We start from the raw sequence: 23,529 nt of genomic DNA on the forward strand, positions 1-23,529 counted from the left end.
TCTGTCATTTTGACAAGTTCTGAATCTCTGCACTAATCACTGTGTTGTGCCCTGGGCACGAGACCCCCAAAGAGACTACCAGAGACAAAAACTCACCTAAATGCAAAAGCAAGGTTTATCGAAGCAGTTCAAGCCATGGCAGGGACCTCGGTCAAGCATCCCGACACAGTGGAAGCTAGAGGAGGTGCTTGCCCCTCTGCAAGCTCTGTTTTTAAAGGCAAAAAACATAAGGTTACATCATTTAGGGGTGCTAGTATGGGTACAATTCTGATTGGCTCAAGTTTTAGGGACTTTCCAGAATTTCTGTGTTATCTTACTTTGTAGTTTTAACCGGTTGTTTGTCAAACTTTATAGACTACCTCTGGCATTGGGGCATTCTATGGTTAATCAATTGTTACCAGATGCTCTTCAAACATCCTGACTTTGTCCTGGGACCTATGTCAGCAGCTCTCAGAATTTTGAAACTCAGGCCTGTTTCAAGCTGAGGTGATGGGCTTACTTGAAATGAGGGTGCTTTGGTTCTTCAACTGCACACAGCAATAAGAAGCATCTCTGGTCAAGGCTAAGAGCAATACTAATCTATGGTACACACACGAGTGAAACATGAGAAAGCAATTTGACAATATGTCCACTTAGCAAAACAGCAGTATTTTGAACCTCTCTGAGGTCTAAGACCTGTGTAGCCGTGGGATCTTGACCAAATTTATACTATCAGGCCCATGTTCCCTCCTATGAAGCAGGCCCCAAATCAAATCAGAAAGATCATAATAATCTCACCACTACTGCATCAGAGAACACATCTTGTCTAGCAAGTCAGTGTTGTAGCTACTGGTATGACAGGGCAAGACAGTGCAGCCATAACTCCATCTTGTATCTTCCTGAGGCCATTTCAGGTTTAACTAGAATTTGATCACCTTGATGGAGATCCCATGGAAAAATTACCCAACTATAAACTAGGAACCCAAGGTCAAGATGCCCCAGCTGACTTATCCTAATTCCTAATAAACTGCCTGATTATGCACAACCCCGTCCATCTAACAACTTATCTCAGCTTCTGTTAAACGGCTTGCTCCTGTGAAGCCTCCCTGTAGCCACTGAGCGAGACACCAGGACATGATTTTGCCTTCAAAATCCCTGTGCTTTGGACATATCGGGCCTACACTTAGGTCCAAATGCCTGAGTATGGTCCCAGCCAGCTGGAGTAAAGCCTTTCAATTGACTATAAACTATGTCTGAGTGGTCTCCCTGTGAGAGTGGTGGGCTCCTGTGACAGTGGGACAAGACTTCATGGCTTTTCTCTACTAAAGACTGAAGAACACATTCCAGAACCATGAAAGCTCACCAGTAGGGAGGGAGCTTCCAGCTCAGTTCTAGCTTGATTCCTCTGTATTTTGTACCCAAAGGGCATGATGGTATCTTCAGAAACAGGGTCTTCCCATCAATGTCTGATGGGAAGCCAAGAGCAAAGTCAATAGCCTGCATTGTTTGGGAGACTCTGAGGGCTCCCTGATGAACAACTTTTAGCACTGGAGGTATCAGTTAATAGCCTATGGTTTCTGAGAGGAGCAGTGTCACCTGTGCAGGATACCTCCATTCAAACTCTTGTATTAATTATGCTTTAATGAGCTTATAAAGCAGATGGTTTCCAATGTTTCTTCCATACATCCTTAGTTTGAGTTATCCCCATCCCCTTCCTCTACCCTGCCCTCCACCTTGCTTTTTTGAGACATGGTCTCTCACTGGTCTGAAACTTGCCAAGTAGACTAGGCTGCCAAGTAGACTAGTCCCAGGGATTCTTCTGTCCCTGCCTCCCCAGTACTGGGGTTACAAGCACATGTACACCCAACTTTTCTGCTTGTGTTCTGGTGGCTTTTATCTCTGGTCCTCATGCTCAAAAGGCAAGCATGTGACTGATTGAGCTATCTTCCTAGAGCCCAGAGGGGAATTTTAAGTGCTGATGCTAACAGGAAGCTGAGCTCCTTAACATGGCAGACAATACCATGTCCTAGCAATAAGTTGAGATGGAAATCTTTTACAGCTAAAGCACCCTTAAGTTGCCTTTAATGTCAATATGTAATAAAGACCTGAAAGAAAATGAGTCAACTTTAAAGGAACATTTAAGCAGCAGACCTCAAGGGTCCAGAATCAATGCTGTCACCTTCCTGCCAGGCTGTTTCCACATTCCTTCAGGAGCCTCCATTGGCAAATTAGGCCCAGGACCGCTGAACTGTCTGGAAATGTCAAAAAAGTGGCAGGTGATAGCCAAAATGTGTCAGTGTCTTTTGCAACCAGGTATATTAATAACCCAGGGGACCCTGGAGATCAATTTCATTGTTCTAGGCAGGCTGCCTGTGCAATGTCATGCTTCTCAGATGGAGACAGGCAGCCTCCTAAGGCATGCAGCTGGGTACCAGACATACTGAAAAATCACTCCATAAATACGCATCTATTCCAGGAGCATCCATTCTGCAGTAAGGTATCAGGGGGATCTGTGTGAAAAGAAGTAGAAAAGAATGCCAAGTTGATATTAATTTTTTAAGATAAAAGCTATAACTTTGAGGGCTTTCCATACTGGGATGGACAATTCAGGTAGTAGCCACTGGACCTCCCAGGGCTATGAATCCATTCACTCTCTTATACCCGGAGGGTCATTTTGAGAGAAAGGGTTTAAATGTGTCAGTGATAGAAGAGTTCTTTGCAGTCAGATGGACCTGGACTCAGACCAGTCTCTCCAGTAGAGTTGCTGTGAATGGGTTCTATTTCTGAGCCTCAGTTTCCTAGTTAGTTGATTTGAAGGCAGATGCGTGAACTCACACATGTTGTCATTCACTGGAACAGATACATGAGAAAACAAACAGAAGGCAGATTTCTTTTGGCTCACGGTTTCAGTCCATGGTCATGTGACTCATTGTGTTGGGCCTGAATCAAGGCAGCACATCTTGGAAGTGGGAGTGTTTGACAGACTGCTCTCCTCATAAAGCAGGAAGCAGGCAGCATCATGAGAACCCGCCCCAGAGAAATACTTTCAGTGATTCACTTCTTGAATCCAGGCCCCAGCTCTTAGTAATCCATTCAGTAAGACCTCCTCAGGTGATTAACCCATTGATGAGGTCAGCACCTCTGCTTTTGTTAACTTGACCCAAGCTAGAGTCATTTGGGAAGAGAGAACCACAAATGAGAAAATGTCACCACCACAGTGCCCTATGAGCAAGCCTGTGTGTGTTTTCATGATTGGTGATTGATATGGAAGGGACTAGCTCATGGTGAGCAGTGCCATCCCTGGCCAGTAGTACTGGGTACTGTAGGAGAGCAAGCTGAGTAAGCCAGGAGGGGCAAGCCAATGAGCAGTGTTCCTCCATGGCTTCTGCTTCTGTTCTTGCCTTGAACTCCCACCCTGACTTCCCTCAGAAATGGACTGTGACCTGAGAGTTGTAAGGTGAAATAAACCCTTTCCTGTCATGGTAGTTTATCACAGCTATCACAGTTAGAAACCCTAACTAAGACAGCACCCAGATGGAGACCATAACTGTAACATATGAGTCACTGGGAGACATTCAAGCCATGACAGTATTTAACTATGCCTATTTCATAGTTGGATTATTGGGAGAGTTAACTGGGCTAGTATCACAGAATGTGTAGTGCGGAATTGATACATAAGGAGCAGTTGCGTCCATCCCCATTCATATAAGATAGTCACAAATAGGGACAGAACCATTAGATATGTGAACTATTGACAAAAATGGTAGCTAGGAGTCAGGGCGATAACTTAATCAGTAAAGTGCTTGGTGTGCAAGCATGAGGACCTAAGTTTGATGCCCACAACCCATGGAAGCAAAGCCAGGTGTGGCAGCCCAGGCTCACAATCCCAGTGCTGGGGAGGTAGAGACAGGCAGATCCGTGTTCACTGGCTAGGGAGCCTAACTGAACTAGTGAGCTCTGGGTTCAGTGACACTGTCTCAAAAAGTAAGATTGACAATGCCTTAAGACTGACACCCAAGGTTGATATCTGATCTACACATACAGATAGGCATATATGCACATATGTGCACACACATACAAACACACACATGAATACATTAAATAACCTAGTGTGGTAATTATGAATGGCCCAGGTCATTCCCCTACCCACTTCCCACATATCCATCCACACTGTATGACGTCAGTGCTCACCTCCTCGGATTCCACAAATGACCACATGATTAGCTCCAACATAAAGGATGAAGGTGTGAAAGGGTCTATAGACTGCACCTGGCTTGTTTAAGCTCTGTCATCACTTTGAAAAGGATGTGGTCGGGCTAACCTGCTGGAGACACACAGGCTCAGGGACATGTCTTCCCAATTGTTCTAATCAGAGCCAGGCCACAAGAGTCTATACTCAGCCAGTGCCTACCATGTGGGGGATCCAAACCCTGAGCCCTGACACCAGAACAAGCACCAGGTGAAAAAAAAATTTATTTCGTTGTTGTTGAATGTCACTTAGACATTCTTGACTATTTGTTACACACCAATATTGGGGAATGGGAGGTGACCCATTGCTATGGCCTGCCCTGTGCCCTCCAAACTTACTGTAGATGCCCTAATCTCCAGAACTTTACAATGTGACATTAATGGGAGACAGGGCCTTCACAGAGGTGATTACATTCAAATGAGGTCATTAGGGTGGGCCCAGACCCAACCTGACTAAGGCAGGCAGTTTTCATGGATAAATTAGAAATGGGAATTTCCTCACCACCAAGCCCCGACCTACTTCATACTACGCACACAACCTCTCTTCAAACACAGCAACCGGTTGTTCCAACATTTAGCTCATTAACAACCTTCACACTCACAGGCATGAGAAAGCACACCTGAACATACATGTGTGCACAATCATTACCACACATACACACAAATAAATAACTAAAACAGGAATAGGCAAGTGTTAATTTCTCCAGGTGGGATGCAATAGGCAGTTGAAAACCATGTGGGTTGAAAACCATGTGGGTGAATTTTTTTACTCTGTTAAAATGAGAACTCACTAGTCTTCCTTCCACTTTAATTGATCTTTTGCCCTTGAATAATTTTCTTTTGTGTGATATTTAGAAAATATCTTCCAAGTATAGATACATTCCATGCTACTGTGTGTGTATGTATGTGTATATATGTGCATGTGTATGTGGGTGGATGTGTGTATATGTGTCTGTGTATGTGCATGTGTGAGTGTGTGAAAGGGGAGGGGGTATGTGTACATTGGGAGTGAATATGCATGTACCCATGAGTACCTGGGCTGAGGCCAAGGGAAGAAGACATGGTATGTCCTACTCTACCACTCTCTGCCTTATTCCCTTGAGACAGAGACTCGTTGAACCTTAAACTTGGCTGGAGCCAGCAAGCCAGGCAGCCTCCTGCCCCTGCCCCTCGCAGCACTGTGGTTTCCTTACATCCAGCCAGGCTGGGCTTCAGACTCCCCATGCTCAGACAGCAAGACCTCTTGACCACTGAGCCATCCTACTACCTCTCTACTTGATCTTTAAATTATTGGCAGCGCCATTTTGTCAGTAAAACAGTTTAACTTCCTTTGCACGTAATCTGTGGCATCAACTGCTTTGGTGTCTTGCCTCAATTTGTGCTGAAATATAAGCAGTTTTACTTATAATTTTTCTTCCATGTGAAAATGTCAACAGCATAAAAATGAAAGCAACATCTTCCTGTTATTGTGAAAGTGGGTTTATGCTCACAGTCCTCCCAAAAGGGTTTTAGGATTCCCTAATGTCTCCAACCTTTCCTTTGAAAACCATTGTGCCAGACAATGCTGAAAATATCCATAGTTATATCCTCACTTGTTTGCAGATTTTCAATCATTTTCCTTAGTATTTCTTTCACACAAATACACAGGATCATTCAAACCACATTGGGAGCAGGGGAGAAAGAAGAAAGGGAGGACAGCTAGACAGGGCCTTTGTGGCTGTCACTCCTTAGCGCATCATGCATGAGCAACACCACTCCAGGAAGGGGGTTGGGGTCCCCCCAACTCCGCTCACCAGAACAGAATGTATAATCAAAACTGACTATAAGTGAGGAAGCCTCCCTGAAAGGAGGCTGCTGCTTCTCTGAGTAGCTTACAGTCTTCGCGTCATCACCAAATGCCTTCTTACCGTTCATCAACGAATTTAATCAGCAGATAATCACTACCCCTTGAGCTGTATACTACTCCAAACTCTCAGCAGATGAGTTCATTTTTTAAAGCCAGCTCTTTAGAATGTGTGTGAACAGGAGCAAGATTTCAAGGCACAAACCTTTGAGCAACACCTGCAAACCATATATACACCTCAACAGAGGCAAATATGACCTTGAGTGATTCAGCAAACCTTAGACAGTCAGTCCTGTGCATGGATGTTCTTGGATGTGGGAAACTAAGAAAACTAGGATTTCCAGAGCCCATGAGAGCTCATGTTTAAAAGGTCAAATACAGCCACCCTGGATGGCATGCTTCCGGGTGCTGTTGACTTACTCAGTTTAACATGACCACAGCAGTTTTCTATCAAGTGTAGTTGGGTTTTTCTTTGGGCCACCTAAGCATATTCAAACATACTGTATCAGTTTAGAGGTTTTCTCTGTCTGGATCTGGCTTTTTGCACAGCTGGACTGCTGCCACAGTGCTCTGGCAACTGGCCCCACCCCTCTAGGTTCCCTGAGAGTGGGAGCCATGGTTACCACTCCAGCTCTGAGAGATTGCTGAGCTCACTTACCAGAGTCCCCCCGAGTGAAGAGAGAGGCCCAAGTGGCAACTGTGGAGGCATCAGCTGGCATGACTTCTCTGCTAGTGTGGTCCGTGTCCCATATGTGTCCAATTCATTCCACCTCTCAATGGCATCTCTCCTCTTCCTCTCTCTGCCAGGAGGTCCCACCTATCTCTCCTGCCTAGCTATTGGCCATTAAGGTTTTTACTACACCAATCCCAGCAACACATCTTCACACAGTGCACAAATATTGTGCAACAATCAAGTTCTGAAAGAAAAGCTGTTAGGGCTCAAGCAAGAAGAGGAGCACAGGCCAAGCAACATCAAATATGAAGGAGTCAGGGAGTCGAAGAAGTGAAATACAGGTTGCTGTGAGCCAAGATGTCACAGAGAACACAAGCCAGCCCAAGACAAAATGAATATGATTCATGTCAGTGAGAAGGAAAAAAAGCCCACAAGGGCTCCAATGGGGAGGGGATGGAAATGAGAAAAGTTCAACTACACAGGTGTCTAAGTTTCATTTCTATTGCTATGATGAAACACACTAAACAAATTTGATGAAACAAATTATCTATAAAAGGTTTATTTTAGCCGGCAATTTGGGAGGCAGAGGAAGGCAGATCTCTGTGAGTTCAAGGCCAGCCTGGGCTACAGTGTGAGTTCCAGAAAAGGCACAAAGCTACACAGAGAAAACTTGTCTCGAAAAAACTAAAAAAAAAAAAAAAAAAAAAAAAAAAAAAGTTTATTTTAGCTTAGAGTTTCAGATTGTAGTCCCTCACAATAGGAAAGTCACAAGTCACATTGTAGCCAGAGTCAAGACACAGAAGGCAATGAATTCATTCATTCATTCATTTATGCCTGTGATCAGCATACCTTGTCCATTCTTATACAGCTAAAGATCCCCTATATAGGGAATGGTGCCACCCACAGTGGATGAGTCTTCCTATTTTAACTAATACAATCCAGACAATCTCCCACAGATGTGCTCAAAAGTCATTCTCCCAAGTGAATCTAGGTTTTGTCAAGTTAACAATTAGCACTTACCATTGCCATCAGAAAAACATAAATCAATACTACACTGAAATTCCATCTCACCACAAAGTGACAGGCAATAAGAAAACATGTAACAACAAATGCTGGAGAGAATATGGACAGAACTCTAACCCTTACATGCTAATAGTGGGGATGTGACCTAATCCAGTCACTACAGACGTTAATGTGGAGATTTCTCAAAAAATAAAAGTAGATCTTCACTATGACACAGCTGCCCCTCTTCTGGGACTCCAGGTCAATACATCACAGAGATGCTTGCCCATCAGTGTTTCTTCCAGCACTGTTAATAGTCAAAAGATTGGATAAGTTAAATGTGGTGCACACAAAATGGAATGTCTTCAGATATAAAGAATAAAGTTATATCATTTTAAAAAATGAATACAACTGGAGATAATCACATTAAGCAAATTAAGCCAGTCTCAGAAAAATAAATATTGCATGTTTTCTCATTTGTGGTCTCTAGATTATATAGATACATAAAATCATATATGTCTGTATGACAAACAATTAGAAATAAACTGTCCAGGGAAATAAAGGAGACTATGGGGAGGGAGAAAGGACAGAAAAGGGGGTTTGTAAAGCAATGAGGAGAATGTGTTCAATGTATAGCATATTCATGGATAAGGCACAAAGAATAATTAAAATAAATAAATAAGCAGGACAAAAAAATCCAAACGAAGAAATACAAACATACAAATACACAAGGAACCAAGATGACATTACTAATCACCTAAGAAAGGCAACATAAAACATTAAGATGGGATATTTTAACTCAAAAGGAAAATTAGACATTTGTTTTGCCATGATGACATCCTGTATACCAAGGACACAGGGAAATGGGTGCTCAGATATGCTGTTGAGCAACCATGCAACAGTACCCATGGAGCATACCTCTGCAATGTGTATTGAGGGAGGTAACTCTGGACACCAAAAATGGTCCACAGTATTCATGGGAGATTGGGTCTAAGACTCACCTCTATGGCTGTTCAAGTCCTTAGCATAATAGGGCAAGATTTGCATATAATCTACATTTATCTTCCTTATAATTTAAATCCCTTCTAGATTACTTACAATATTTGATACAGTGTGAATGTGTATTATAACACATTGCTTAGAGAATAATCATGAGGAAACATACCTATACATGTTCAGTTCAGGTACAATTTTTCCAGGTGTTTTCCATCCACTGTTGGTTTAAGATGAAGATGCAGAAGCCCTGGATGCAGAAGGCACCTGTAATTCTACTGGAAATGTGTCCTACGGAGATAATTAGTGATGCAGCATTTAGCCTCACAAATGGTTGCTACAGTACTGTGTTGTTGTTGCTGTGGGTTTATAATAAAAGTTGGAAATAACCTAAATCTCCAAAAGTGGTTAATAAATTATGTATACAATATGCAATTATGCAAGCACTAAATGCACTGTAAAATACATTTATTAACATAGGAAGATATGTTACAATATGTTAAGTACAAAAAAAGAAATGATTATAGGGGCCGGGGAGATGATCAACAATAAGATCACTTACTGCTCTTGCAGAAGACCTGAGTTCTGTCCCCAGGACCCACATCACAGTCACATCCATCTGAACCTGCAGTTCCAGGGGATATGATCCCCTCCTCTGGCTCTCACGGGCACATGATGCTCATACATACATAAATGTCGGCAAACATTCATACACATAAAAGTAAAAAAATAAATAAATAAATCTTTTTTAAAAACTAGACTGTGTGGGGGCTGGATAAATAGCTCTGTCAGTAAAGTGTCTGCCACACAAACACGAGTTCAAGGACCCACACAGAGCTAGGATGGTGGTGCACACCTGTAATTCCAGAGCTGGGAAGGCAAAGACTCCCAGGGCTCACTGGCCAGCCAGTCTGGCCTGCCTGCTGAGCTCTGGGCCAGAGAGAGAATCAGTCTCAAAAAACAAGATTGGCAGTTTCTGGGGAATGCGATCTAACATTCTCTGGTCTCCTCATGTGCACATACCTGTGCATGTGCACATACACTTCTGCGCGTGCACGCGCGCGCACACACAAATATATACATATTACAGTCTGATTTTATAAGTGTGGGAGATGGTGTGTGTGTGTGTGTGTGTGTGTGTGTGTGTGTGTGTGTGTATCTGTGTGTCTGTGTAACATGATCTGGAAAGCAGTGTGTCATTGTGTGGATAGAACTGTCTCTAGGTAAGTGTGGTATGAATAGTTTAAAGTTCTTTGCACCTGCCTGCATTTTCTGACTTCTCTGCAATAAGCCTTTGAAAGGCCATCTGAAAGCATACTCTTGCCAGTGAGTGAGACAGAGTATTCCAGGTGGGAAACAGATGAGCAAAGTCACAGAAGCTCAGAAGCGAAGGTTGAGTAATGGAGACAGAGTGAAAACCAGTTCAGTACAGAAGAGGGGCCTCGCCAGTCGGGCTTAGAAAGAGCACCAAAACCGCATGAAGGCGCAAGAACACCCTCAGCTGCAGAGGGCGTTCTCAGTTCATACCTCTCGAGGGCAGAGGCTAGACCTACTTACAGCGCAAGGCAACTTCAGCCCACCCGCCCTGCTCTGTGCAGTGCTAGACTCTGGGTACCCAAAGTTAATTGGGTGGTCAAGCAGCAGACGGTCACGTGGGTCTGGCATGTGCTAGAGTCCTACAAAGGTGATATGATGGCTCAGCCCCCAGCAAAGTACTATGTGATGTGATCAATTCCTTTTGGGTTCAGGTTTGTGCGTGTGTGTGTGTGTGTGTGTGTGTGTGTGTGTGTGTGTGTGTGTGTGTTAAACCTTGGTTATCTCTCTCAGATTCAGTATGCCTTGTTTTTTGAGACAGGAACTGGATCTTACCTATTAGACCAGGCTACTTGGCTAGCAAGACCCAGGGGTCTGTCTGTCTCCACCTCTTTGAGCACTGAGATTCCAGGTAAGTACCATCATGGCAAGCTTTGAGGGAAGAGGGGGGAATATGTGTGCATGTAAGGCCAGAGGTCATTGTAAGACTGTCAGGTATCTTCCAATTTCTCTCAGTCTTATGTATTGAACTGTGGTCTCCTCACTCACCCCTATCTTGGTGTAGCCATGATGACATGAGGCATTGCTGAGGAAATGACTTTCTCAGGAGTAGTGAAGGCATACAAAAATGTATCCAGATGAGTATTTATTGTAGTCATGGGTCCTTGTATCGGTTACACCCTCTCCTCAAGTCTCTGGCCTTCAGCAAGTCCAAAATGTCCCGCAGTGATGCCATCACTAGCTTAGAAACCACATCTAAGAACCTCTGCCCCAGTGCTGACACTTCCAACAAATGTAGAACTGGATGTGTGGTGGTCAACAAACTACAGTTTCTCTGGGAAGCTGTGTCCAGACAGCCCTGGACATAAGAACAAGCTTTAAACAGCAGGGACGGGGAAGTGGGGAAGCGTTCCATGGCACTTAAAAAGTGTCTGAGGATTAAAGGCATGCGCCACCACCGCACTCGGGAGGCAGAGCCAGGTGGATCTCTGTGAATTCAAGGCCAGTCTGGTCTACAGAGTGAGTTCCAGGACAGCCACCAAAACTACACAGAGAAACCCTGTCTCGAAAAAACCAAAAAAAAAAAAAAAAAAAAAAAAAAAGTGTCTGAGGGCCGGAGCGGTGACTGTCAGTACAGCACTGGCCCTACAAGAAGACCTGAGTTTGATTCTCAGAGTCCAAACAGAAATGGAGGCATGGTGGCACATGCTTGCAATCCCAGAGATAATTAATAAAGGAGAAAGATTTTCTTTTCAAATTGGCTATAATCTCCCCCTCTCTGTTTATATTCAAATGAAGGCAATTATAGGGCAGAAGCCTGCGGAGAAATCTGACAATTTATATAAAATTAACATAACAAGAGCTCAGAACAAATGTATTTATAAAAGCAGCCAGCCATATAATGAAGTGAAGGAAGAGGCAGGAGAATTCCTGGAGCTGGCAAGTCTGGTCTACTTGATGAACTCCAGGCCAGTGAGAGATCCTGTCTCAAAATATAAGGCAGATAGTGTCTGAAGGATGACACCTGGAATGGCTAGAGTTGTCCTCTGGTCTGTGCACATACACACACCTACACACACACACACACACATACACACACACACACACACACACACACACGCACGCACATGCACACACACATATGCACACAGACACACAGACATATGCACACATACACACAGACACACACACATGCACACAGACACACAGACACACATGCACTCATATACATACACACATTCATACACACAGACACATACATGCACATATAGACACACATATATACACGTACAGACACACAGACACGTGCATTCACACACATACACACACACTCACACATACAGACTCAGTATACAAAATCCACACTTTAGCGTCCATAAAGGTTTACTGATTCAGATCTTACTCTTTGCCTGAAACGTAGCTTGTCACTTCTTTGGGACCACTGTGGTAAGAATGTGCATGTTCAAAAGCCATACAGCCCACAAATACTTGTCATGTGGGTCTTCCTAGAAAAAGCCTTTTCTAAGGTAAGAGCTTCATGGGACCCTGAAGAGGAAAGGAAAACAGTCACCCAGAGTCTACACCCTTAAAACTGTGCTCTGGGTCCATCTTTAGATGGGTGTTTTGCACGGAATTACAGTCCCAATGTTTAGTTATTAACAAAGGGAAAGAGGAGCTAGAGAGATGACTCAGAGGTTAAAAGCACTAACTCTTTTTGCAGAGGACACAGGTTCAGTTCCCAGAACTCACAGCAGACAACTTACTGTCTGTCACTCCAGTCCCAGTGGTCCAATGCCCTCTGGCCTCCACAGGCATCTATACATATACAGTATACATAACCCAACTCTGGCACACACACATAAACATAAGGAAAAATAAATAAATCCAAAATAAAAAAAATTAAACAAAGGGAAAAGATACAGTTTTTAAAATTGGACGTAATCTCTCCCTTTCTGTCTGTATTCAAATGTAGGCAATTATAGGGCAGAAGCCCACTAAGAAGCATGACAATTTATACAAAATTAATGTAACAAGAGCTCTGAGCAAATGTATTTATGAAAGCAGCTACACAGACAGACAGTCACAAATAGGAAGCCATGGGTGGGGGGTGGCCTCCAAACCTGCAATTCTTAGTATTTCATTTTCGTTTACATTTAAATGATTATGCATCTTGGGGCAAATTACTTCATGCTTTTTCATACCAGGAAAAGGGGAGAAGAAAAATGCACACTTTGGAGGAAAATCTCTGTAAGAGCCACGAAGTGATAAACGCCCCCGAGCCTCTTTACAAATGCAGGGGATGAGACAGAATTTTAATGAACTGTGCCACATAATCTAGTGGTTAATGAGCTGGAAAAACCTTTGTCAATGGCAGTGATTGTGAACTACCTCTTTCAACTCCAAGATCAATATGAGCATCCACAGCCCCAAGTTACCCCAAAGGGCACTCTGGGGAGAGAAACAGTTGTCAGAGGTTGTATGCTCTGTGGATCACAGCTTCAAGGCCACTGCCTGCTCTATGTTCCTGTTCAAGTGTTTAAGTCCCGCCTTCAAACAGAGGGAGCCCACCATAGTCTGGAGAGCAAACCACTCAGCTCCCATGAAATGCTGGTACAAAAAGATTGAGTGGCTCTAAAGATCTCCCCCATTTTTTAGAAGCTATGTGGGTTTGCCTGCTGGTGTGAACCACTGGGGAGGTGCCTACATCCCAGACAGTCCTAATTCTTGATTCACAAAGATAATGGCAGTGGACTGTTAACCGTGGGGAATTTTACAGAGACCTATTAATTTTGCCTTCCATAATAACGCTTAAAACTCCCCCTCTCCCCCCCCTCCCCTTGTGTGTGTGTGTGTGTATGTGTGTGTGTGTGTGTGTGTGTGTGTGTGTATGTGTGTGTGTGTACACGAGAGCACAAGCACACCCACTAAGGACAGACAACAGCAGCAGATGTCAGTCTTCACATGCCACCTCATTTTGACACAATCTCTGTCTTGTTTTTTACACTTCGTGTACAAGATCAGCTATCCCCCAGGCTTCCGGGTCTTCTCTGTCTCCACCTCCCATCTCCTTGTAGGAACACTGGAATTAACAGACCTGCTTTTTGTGTCCAGCTTCTCATGTGGGCTTCGGGGAGTTGAACTCAAATCCCCACTCTGTGTAGCAAGCACTTCTGCCAACTAAGCCCTTTCACCAGCCCCATAATAACTCTCTTGCCTGCTCCTTTTAGTGTTCAGGCTCAAGACAGACACACTCTTCCTCTGAGGCCTGGGTTTTACAATTGCATTCTCTATCTCTATTACCCAGAGTGATCGCTAAAGTTGTCACTGGTTGTCACTATGGTCCTAACACCATCAGACATAAGAGATCCCAAGTAGACAAGACCTGTCACTCAACAGCATTTGTTGAGCCCCTAATACGTGGAGGGGAATCTTAGGAAAGGGGGAGATGAGCAAGACTTCAACCCATCCTTAGTGCTCCCAAACTCCTCCAAGACACAGAGCGTTCATTGGATAACTAGTAAATGATTGGGTTGTAAATTGGCAGAGACTTTTAGAGGTGTTTATTTCAGGCTGGAGAGGTGGCTCAGTGGGCAAAGGGCTTGCCAAGCAAGTGTTAGGCCCTGACTTTCAGATCCCCAAGACCCATGTAAAGCCAGATATGGAAGCATGTCTGTAATCCCAGCATTCCTGTGGAAAGATGGGGGGCCCAGACAAGAGACTCCTCCTAAAGTTTCCTGGGCAGCTAGCCTGGCATACAGAATGACGAACAAGAGTTACTGTCCCAAACAAAGGGAAGGAGGAGATTAACAACCGAGGCTGCCTCTGACCACCACATATACCCCATAGCACAGGTAAACCTACACACACACATACACACACACACACACACACACACACACACACACACATAACACATACACATATATTCATCACACATATACATCACACACATATCACACACACACACACACACACACACACACACACACACACACACACATACATCACAAAGAGAGACAGAGGCAGAGGGAGAGAGAGAGAGATCTGAGACTTTTTAAGGCTTTATTTCATATTAAGTGCCCAGAAAATGTATTTCAGGTGAAGAGCAATAAGCTTACATGCCACTTATCACTGGTCCTTAAGTAGATGAAGAGATTTCCCCACACTATCCTCCTATACCCTGTCTTGGACTTTACCTGAAGCTATTTCTGCTGTACCTATATTTCACCCATTAAGTTTCTCTCTGATGTCAAGGTATGAGACTTTTGGCAAAAGCCACAATAAACCAGTTTGTGGGGAGAAAAAAATATCATAAAGCATGCAAAGTTTAAATATGTCCTGAACGTTGTGTTGAGTAAATCAGTGTGGGCAATCTCATTCCATTGACAGAAAGTTCCAATTGATTGTCATCAAGACACGGGTAAAATGTTTCAACATGGGGCCCTGCATAGAGAAGGGAGAGTGGGGTGGTCTTGGGAAACTAGGCTTCCTGAGGCTACCCAGCAATCCTTTTCATGTCTATTCACTTTTCTTGGATTATAAAGATATGAATAAGCTCCCTCTCCTTGAAGAGTTCACAGTCTACCAAAGAGCCAGGCTTGTATGTAGGTATTCAGGTTTAAAAACAAATCCGAGGAGCAGCAGGAAGGTAGGTAGCTTTAGGAAAGGAGCTGACAAAATTACCCTTCAGAAATGAACCTTATTGGGAGCAGGACCATGGAAGCCATGATTGGGGCCTTGAGGTGGAAGAACATTACAATACATTATACTAGACATGCAAGAACAGAGCCTTAAAGGGAAATGGGGATTCTCTGCAAAGCCTGGGAATGAAAAGGATTCTTATTAAGAAAGACAATTGAGAGAGAGAGAGAGACAGAGAGAGAGACAGAGAGAGAGAGAGAGAGCTGCTGCTGTGGACAGGATGATAGGGGGCCAGAGGAGCCTTCAGAGAAATCCTCTGAACAGGAAGGAAAGCAGCTGCTGTGGGTTCCACAGCTCAAGTTTAGTCTGGGGTAGTTTATGTGACAAGATGCATGGAGGATCCAGGGCCTGGGTTAAAACATATGTTAGGGGCTGCAAAGCCACAGCACAGCATGGCTTCTGAACTCTCTATCCTACAAGGAGTAGGGATAGCATGATTTATTAAAGCTTTGGGATCTGGCCCTTAGTGTGACCAGTGTCTTAAAGGGGCAGGCCACACCTTAACAGGAGGAAAGAATGGATTTCTACAAGCGGTGGTTGTGGTTCTGAGGCAGTCTGTCCCCAACACGTTCATGCGCTAGAGGCATATGGCTCAAATGAGGTGGTGTTAAGATGTGATGGACCTTTAAAAAGGGGGACAGTTTTTTCTTCATTACATGACGCTGTCTTGCACTTTGCCCCAGAAGACGTGGCAACTGGAGTACACTACTACAATACTAGCCACGTCTGTGGTGACAGTACTGGAGCTAATGACACTCCCTAATAGGTGGAGAGTTGCAGGGTCAGGAGACACTCATCTGAGAGTCCAGCTGTTCCTCTTCCCCTGGCTCAGCTGCAGGTGATCTTAGGAAATACTAGATATATAGAAAGAGGAAGATTAATTGAATGATGGCCTCTATGGTGCAGCTTCCAAGAGGATGTCATCCATGGGGAGCTGGGATTTTGTGGTGATGCAGCTGTTGGGGTCTCCCATGATGTAAAGAAGAGTTAATACACTCATTGGTCTCACTAAGTTGAACTCTAATGAAATTATACTTTGGACTGTCATTGGTTCCTCTGTGGAGTGAATGAATGCTTGCTGAATCTCTTCAGGAGAAGTCAATGCACTAAACTCAGGGGATGATGGTTAAATCACTGTGGCAATGCCTTCTGAAGGAACTAATGCTGGTCTTTAGATGAATCCATTTTCATCAAACAGAGTTTGTATGAAGAGTGCTGTGTGGTTTGAATGAGAAATGTCTCCTGTCAACTCATGCATTTGAACACTTGGTGCCCAGCTGGTAGTGCCATTTGAGGAGGTTATGGGACCTTTAGGAGGTGGAGCCTTGCTAGAGGAAATATGTCACTGGGGACAGGCTTTGTGGACTTACAGACTCTCCCCACTTCTGACTTGTTCTGTCTACTTCCTATGTGCAGTGACGATGTGAGCTCTCAGTTTCCTGACTCTGCCATCATGACACCTTGTTGCCATGCTGCCCTGCCATTATGAACTCTAACCTTCTAGAAACATAAGTCAAAATAAGCTTTCTCCCTTAGGTTGCTTTTGGTCATGGTGTTTTATTACAGGAACAGAAAAGTCACTAATACATAGAGTGAGTCTTGGGCTGAGGAGATGGCTCAGTGGATAAGAGCACTTGTTTGCTGCACAAGCCTGAGAACCCGAGCCTGGGGTTATGTGCATCTGTAACTCAGCACTGAGGAGGACAGGAGCCACATATGGAAGGACCACTGGTGCTTTCTGGCTTAGCCAAAAGGAGTGAGCAATGATTTCCAAAAGATACCCTGTATCCAGGGAACAAGGGAAGGGAATCATAGAAGAGGACCCCCAATGCCTATTGTCTCTGTATTTGGATACACAGGTACATGTGCCCTCACACATGAATGTGTGTATACTGAGAGGGAGATAAACTATAACCCTGGTCTCCTCACTCCCTTCCCCTCATCTCATTATGTCTTCCCACTCTTTGCATACACTCCCTCACGATGCCCTCTGCCATGCTGTAACCCAGCCAAAGCAGCTCATTAGAAGATCACCTCCTAATGGACTTTCCCTTTTTAAAACTGTAAACTAAATGAAGTACCCAACCTCAGATGTTGTATTATAGAAACACAAAGGACAGATTCAACAATGTGCAGATGAACACCCAAAAAAAGTTGGGGCACACCTCTACCTTTTGAAGATGTCACACACACCAGCAGCCCACTTGAATGAGAGAAAACCAGGAACCCAAAGAGTTCTGTGAAAAGAGGTTATGCTGGTTAGTTTTTTGTCAACTTGATACCAACCAGAGTCATCTGGAAAGAGAGACCCTCAACTGAGGAATTGCCTCCACCAGACTGGCCCGAAGGCAGTTTGACTGATATCAGTTTGACTGATAACTGCTGTGAGATGGTCCAGCCCACTGTGGACAGTACCATCTGTGAGCAGGTTAGCCTGGGCTACCAGCTAGAGAGAGTAAGCCAGTAAGCAGTGTTCTCCATGGTCCCTGCTTCAGTTCCTGCCTCCAGGTTCCTGCCTTGAGTTGGCTTCCCTCAATGATAGGCTGTAACCTGTAAGCCAATAAACTCTTCCCATTCTGGGTTGCTTTCAGCCACAGTGTTTACTATAGTAAACTACATGTAACAACATGGATGGACTCTTCTTACGTAGAGAACCTTGAAGCCATGGACAGATCTGTATCTATGGTTACAACTCCCCTTGGGTTTGGGGGTAAGGGAAAGAAGGATTGCAAGTCCTGAAGCAAAGCTTGAAGAGTCAGGTGGCATTCAAGTTCAAAGGTTAAAAGAAAAATAAAATGAATAATCCAGACCACAAAGCAAAATTACCTCAGTTTCCTCTCCCTGCATGGACGCCTTTTCGAGATCTACCTGAGATCTTCATGCCAGGCACTCTGTTGGCATCACCATGGAGGAGTCCATGCAAGATGTTGCTCCCCTTCAGATCTGGATCCAGGATGGGATGCTATGTGGAGAACAGCTTTCTGCTAATTAATCCAGTCTGAGCTCTCCATGGAGCACTTCCTAGGGTCCCCAGGAAGATCCGCCTGCTCACAGAGCCAGAAGCTGCAGCTCCATCAAATAGCCACACTGCACACAACAAAGCAGCCCATATAAAGACAGACAAAGCTGGAGGTGAGCAACAGAAGGCAAAGGCCATCTTCACTGTCAAGGTCTGAGCTAAAGCCATATCAACAGAACTAACCCAAACTGAAGAGAAGATAGTGCTGCTCTCTGGGCCGCCCCCCAGCCCGTGTGTGTGTGTGTGTGTGTGTGTGTGTGTGTGTGTGTGTGTATGTGTGTGTGTGTGTATGTATGCACATGCACATGTGTGTGTGATGCGTATTCTATGCATGCATGCATGTGTATCTGTGTGTCTGTCTGTGTATGTTCATGTTCATACAGGTACACTTGTGTATGCAAGTGCACAGATATATGTGTGCTTGTGAGATCCAAAGACAAGTTCAGGCATCATTCATCCTGAGGGCTTTGTTTTACTTTTTATGCAGAGTCTCTCACTAACTGGGAACTCAGAACTAACAGATGAGCCCTAGGAATCTGTCTATCTCTGCCTTCCCAGTACTGGGATCATAGGTGTGCACCACCACACCTGGAAGTTCTTAATGTGGGTTCTGGGAATTGAACTCAGGTCCTCATGTTTGCAAAGCTCTGCTGACTAAGACATCTCCAGCCCCTATTTCAACATCTTTAAATGTGGGAAATGAAGGTATCTTACTCTCTACTTTAGATCCAGTTTAGAGCTCTCTCTGGCTTTCTAAGTCTCTAATTCCTTCCCTCCCCTGTGTACATCACTGCATAGTCAGCCTCTCACCAGGCCATTCCCAGAAACAACTGTCTCTTGATACCTGGGTGTGAAGTCCTCCACAGACAGAAAATGCAGTACATGGAAAGCAGAATGATCACTGTCTTCTGAGAACTCACCAGTGAGAGAACTGTGCAGGAAAGCAGAGGTTAGGCACACATGGGAAACACAAAACACAAGCTGTGTACCCCAGACTGTGGACAAACGGCCTGAACTGTCAAAACCGTTCATGCCCGTCCACAGTTATTCCCTGAACATTGAAGCTATCTCTCCTGGAGGGAAGCAGGAAACTCACAAGACTCAGGAAGTAAACTAAACACATAAGGCCCCAGAAGTAAACACAACTTACAAGTCTCCCAAGCTCCTGGAACTTACCATTTCAAAGGATCTCTCTCCAAGGTCATGAACATGGGAAGCAATCACTGCAGTGAGAGACTGTCTTTGGAAAGCTGCCTACAGGTGAGCAGAGGGCTGTAGGGATGAGGATCTGCCAGTCATCACTCTCACACCTGCCTTTGAGACATCCACACTCCTTTTAGTTAACCCATCGCCTATTCCCCAGTAAACTCACTGGTTTGCTGAGCTAGAACTCAGCGGAATTGCTTCTTTGGTGTGGATAACCAGATGTTTGTACATTAATCCCTAGGTAAAGTCACACCACAGCACAACACACTCGAAGAGCCACGTGTACAATATAGAGGGAACAACAGTTCTGAGAACGGGCTAGAATGAGGTGAAGTGGCTGTTGAAGCAGGAGCCAGCCCGTGATGCATCTGCTGAGCCAAAAAAAGTCCGTCTCCATAATGAAGTTGATCAAATCCCAGAAATGTCTGTATATGCAATAATAATTAAAGAAACAGAGGCCATGAATTTGAAAGACAGTGTGTGGTGGGGATTGTTACATGGGAGAGTTTGGAGGAAGGAAAGGAAATGGGAAAATAATGTAATTATAATCTTGAAAATAAAAGTATTATTAAAAACAATAATGGAGTAAAGATTAATTAAGGTGAACATCTGACATCAGCCTGTGGCCCAGCAGTGTACATGTACACACACACACACACACACACACACACACACACACACACACAGAGACAGAGAGAGACAGAGAGACACAGAGAGAGAGAGACAGAGAGAGAGAGAGAGAGAGAGAGAGAGAGAGAGAGAGAGAGAGAGAGAGAGAGAGAGAGAGAGAGAGAGTGTTCTGGTTCCTTTGACTCAGTTGAGGAAGTCAAGCAGTTGCCCTGCTTACTATTAATTAAAAGTAAAGCCATTACTTAGCCAGCTCCATTCTAGCAAGCTGGCCTTTAAAGAACTGCAATTAAGCACCTAGATTTTAAAAGCAGATCCTATTTAACTTGGAACAGGACAAGATACCGGCAACCAGCTCATTAGCTTAAAATGCCATGCTACCTTTGCACAAAAAGGAGTTTTTAAAAATCCAAGTGTCTTAAGAAAATTCAAACAACATCCAGGCAGCTTTCTATGTGCATACTAAACACCACCGAAATGTTACCACCACATATGCCCACACTTTCTGTAAAAATGCAGTTACCTTCCCAGGCTCCAAGCAGATGGGGATGGAGCAAATGGCAGCAGCTAGGAACAAAGGCCCCCGGATCTGCTACTAATCTGTTGTTGCCCCCCTCCAGTCCCTGCCAACCCATCTTACTGGCCTATAAGACTCAGGGGCCACTGTCAAACTAGCGTCAGAAGAAATGCCTAGAAATATCTGCCTGTGATTATTGCTTTTGAATCCCCAATGTCCATCTAGTATTTGTCTTTCTTGGGTCAAAACCATTAGTGGTACCTGCTGGACACTTCATTAAGGCTGATTTGAAGCCATTAGACACCTGCTAAATTGGAAGCAAAGCGTAAAAAGGACAGTAACCCGGTGCCAGCCGTGAAGGGTCAGGGTGCTCCATGTTGCTGTTGTTGGACCCACCAACCAGGGGCTGAGGTTATGGTTCAAAGTTGAGTACTGTGGTGTGAGTTTTCTTTGTCAATCTGACCATCTAGAATCATGTGGGAAGGGAGTCTCAGTGAGGAATTGTCTAGATGAGGTTGACCTGTTCACATGCCTATGAGAGATTTTCTTACCTGGGTGAATTGAGGTGACAATACCTACCCTAGGTGTTGGTGACACCATGTGGTAGTTTGAATGTAATTGGGCCCCATAATCTCATTGGGAGTGGCACTATTAGGAGGTGTGGACTTTGTGGAGTAGCTGTGGTCTTGTTGGAGGAAGTGTATCATTGTGGAGGTGGGCTTTGAGGTCTCATATGTGCTCAAGATACTGTCCAGTGTCTCATTCCACTTCCTGTTGCTTTCTGATGTAGCCAGCACCATGTCTGCCTGAATGCCACCATGTTCCCTGCCATGACGATAATGGACTAAACCTCTGAAACTGTAAGCCACCATCTCAATGAAATGTTTTCCTTTATAGGAGTTGCTATGGTCATGGTGTCTCTTCACAGCAACAGAAACTTTAAGACACATCATTTCATGGGCTGAATGTAAGAAGAGAGGACAAGCTGCCAACATTAACATACTGTCACCTGCTCTCAACTGTGGATGTGATGTGACCAGTTCCTTCAAGGTCCCGGAGCCTTGACTTCCCCACAATGATGGACTGTGAGCTGGAATTAGAAACCAAATAAAGCTTTTCTCTCTTGATTGCTCTTGTCAGAGTATTTTATCACAACAGGAATACTAAGACAAATAGTGAATACCTCATCTTTATTTTTATCCCAAGAACCAATTCCCCTAGTAGATCTATTCTTGATGATCCTTCATTAAATGAAGATGAAAATGACACTGGATGGAGCTGAAGGGTGACTTTTTCTAGCAGGAAACACAGTACCAACTCCGATCTCACAAGTTCCGAACCACACTCTGCAAAGGAGTGCTCAAAAAAACTCTCTCCTATGGCTGTGATGAGTGTCCTTAAGGTCACCAGACTGTAGCACTATTGAGAGGAGGTGGAACTGTGAGGAGTTAGCAGAGAACAGGCATTCAGGGAAGAGGTAGGCGGGAAAGAGATAACACCCTACCCAACACCTGGACTGTAAAGAGAAACAACATTCCCACTTTTCAGCAGGTTGTCACTTCATGAGCTTGGTTCTCCCCCTGGGCCAACACCATCCCAACTAAAGAGAAGAAGTAATGGGACAGGGAAGGTTGGGAGTGAGAATGAAGAAAGAGTATAAAAGAGGTGAGAGTCCAGAGGACCAAGAAAAGACCAACCCAGAGTCCACTAGACAGTCAGCCAGCACTGGAGACCCCAGGCTTCCCAACAGGGTCTTTTCTCCCTCATTAGATGTTTGTTCCCGCTTCCTCTAGTCATTGCACATCCACTGTTCACCTCTAGGAGAACCAGACACCTGGCAGCTGACCCACTGAGCCAACACTGAGGTTACAGAAGCAGATGACCAGGGCTTTTGAAGGATATGAGGTCACTACAGAGGTACCTTTGAAAGCAATAGCCCCAGCCTCTTCCTCTCTCTCTTTCTCTGCTTCCTGGTCACCATAAGTGAATTTACTGCCTCTTCCACAGACTCCCACCACAGTAATAACATAAGCTCAAAGGCATAGACCATGTGAACGTTGACTAAAATGAAATTGTGAGATAAAATAACCTTTTCCTCCTTTAAATTACTATCTCAAATATTGCATTACAGCCATGAAAAACTAACACACAGGCTGCTTGCTTCATTTCCCTATTTTATGTATTTATTTATAAATTTCTTACATTATTTAAACATATTTTTATTAATTCTTGAAAATTTTATACATACTTTCTAAGTCTTCATCCCACTCCTCCTCTAACCCCTCTCAGATCCACTCTCCCGACTCTCCACCTCCTCCCAACTTTGTGTCCTCTTTTTTCCATTTTTTAATTAAATTTTTTTCCACTTATTGTCCATCTTGACCTCAGTTTCCCTTCCCTCCTATCTGACCATTCCTTCCTCCTACCTCCTATCCCTCTATCCCAATCCACTCCTCCTCCATTTCTCTTCTGAAAGTCTCATGCCTCTCATGGGTGACAACAAAGCATGGAGTGTCAAGTTGAGGTAGAACTAAGCTCCTCCCCTTGGATTAAGACTGCACAAGGCAACCCAGCATGAGGAATACGTTCCCAAATGCTAGCCCAAGCATTAGGGACAGGTCCTGCTCCCACTGCTAGTCCCTCAAGTAGACCCAGCTACACAACTGTCATACATATGTAGAGGGCCT

Source organism: Peromyscus eremicus, chromosome 15, assembly GCF_949786415.1.
Source record: "Peromyscus eremicus chromosome 15, PerEre_H2_v1, whole genome shotgun sequence".
Lineage (NCBI taxonomy): Eukaryota > Metazoa > Chordata > Mammalia > Rodentia > Cricetidae > Peromyscus > Peromyscus eremicus.